The sequence below is a fragment of the Nicotiana sylvestris genome, chromosome 6, assembly GCF_000393655.2.
Source record: "Nicotiana sylvestris chromosome 6, ASM39365v2, whole genome shotgun sequence".
Taxonomy (NCBI): Eukaryota; Viridiplantae; Streptophyta; class Magnoliopsida; order Solanales; family Solanaceae; genus Nicotiana; species Nicotiana sylvestris.
This window is the reverse complement of record NC_091062.1, coordinates 132967804-132969545: the sequence shown is the minus strand read 5'-3', so window position 1 is coordinate 132969545 and position 1742 is coordinate 132967804.

Below are 1742 nucleotides of genomic sequence, written 5' to 3'. Positions count from 1 at the left end.
GTCGTATGTAGTCCGATTTTCATGTATTTGGTATATATGAACTCTTGAGAGTGTGAGGATCCTAGTTTTGTAAATTTTATCCGATTTCGAGGCGTGAGCCCGGGGGACTTTTTGGGAGATTTTCTTAATTTCGCGTGTTAGCTTTGAATTAATTAGTGGAATTAGTTACTTGAAGTTATATTTAAATTATGCAATTGATTTGAATAGATTTGGGACATTTGGAGTCGGGTAGTCGTGGCAAGAACGTAATTTCGAGTTGATTGAGCTGGTTCGAGGTGAGTGGCTTGCCTAACCTTGTGTGGGGGAACTCCCCTTAGGATTTGGTATTTTTGTTATATGAGTGTTGTGCACGTGAGGTGATGAGTGCGTACACGTGATAATTGTTGCAAAATCCCATTTTCATTAAGCTAATACATGTGTTTTCTTGTAGTTTAGCAAATACTTGTACTTGAAGCCTCTTGTTTAGATTAGGAAAAGCATGCCTACGTGACTTAATTGCCTTTCCTGCTTTGATTGCCTACTTGTACTCTGTGCAACATGTTAGAGTAGAAATTCCTGTCTAATTCTTGAATAGAACTGTATATTTTTCTGAGATGATTGTGTATTTACTTTGGGACTATGGGACGATATCCCGGAAGATCCCCCTGCTTGTTTACTTTGGGACTACGATAGGTATTCCGATAGACGCTGTTGCACATTTATGATTGGGACTATGGGACAACACCCGGTAGATTCCCCGTATTGGATATTTACTTTGGGACTATGGATTTGGTATTCCGGGAGTTTCCCTTGCACATTTATGATTTGGACTACGGGACGATATCCTGGGAGATCCTCTGGACATTTACGTTTGGGACTACGGGACGGTATCCCGGGAGATCCTCTGTTGCTATTTCTGTGTACTGAGTTAGATTCTTTCTGTGTCTTTATTCATTATAGACTGTTAGCACTTTAATTATGTTGTCGAATTCTATACTATTTTATATTGATTTTCATCTATAATTAGTAGGGCCCTGACCTTCCTCATCACTACCCGACCGAGGTTAGGCTTGACACTTATTGAGTACCACTGTGGTATACTTATGCCCTTCCTGCGCATGTTTTTCGTGTGCAGATCCAGGTTTTTTGGCTCAGCCATACCATTAGTGAAGCGAGGCGATCTTAGAGACTTCGAGGTATATCTGCCGCATTCGCAGACCGAGGAGTCCCTCTCTATTCTCCCATCTAGCTTTAGCTCCCCTGTATTTACATTTGTTTAGACATTCTGGAGATTAGAACACTTGTAGTTATTCAACAGCTTGTGATTTCATGAGATTCCGGGTTTTGGGAGTTGTTTTAGTTTGAGAGTTTGTATTGTATATGCCGAGCAACATCTTAAACATTTTATTTATGTTATTCCGCAGTTTTTGGCCAGTTTTTTTTATTTTTCATTTTTTTCCATGAATCGTTAGGCTTACCTAGTCATAGAGACTAGGTGCCGTCACGACAGTTCACGGAGGGCGAACTTGGGTCGTGACAAGTTGGTATCAGAGCTCTAGGTTTATAGGAGTCATGAATCACAAGCCAATTTATTAGAGTCTCGCGAATCGGTACGGAGACGTCTGTACTTATCTACAAGAGGCTATGTAACTGTTAGGAAAATTCCATTTCATTTGATTTCCTTGTCGTGCGAGATTTTGGTATCACAATTCTAAACTTTTGTCTTCTATTCTCTCACAGATGGTGAGGACACGTGCTACCGG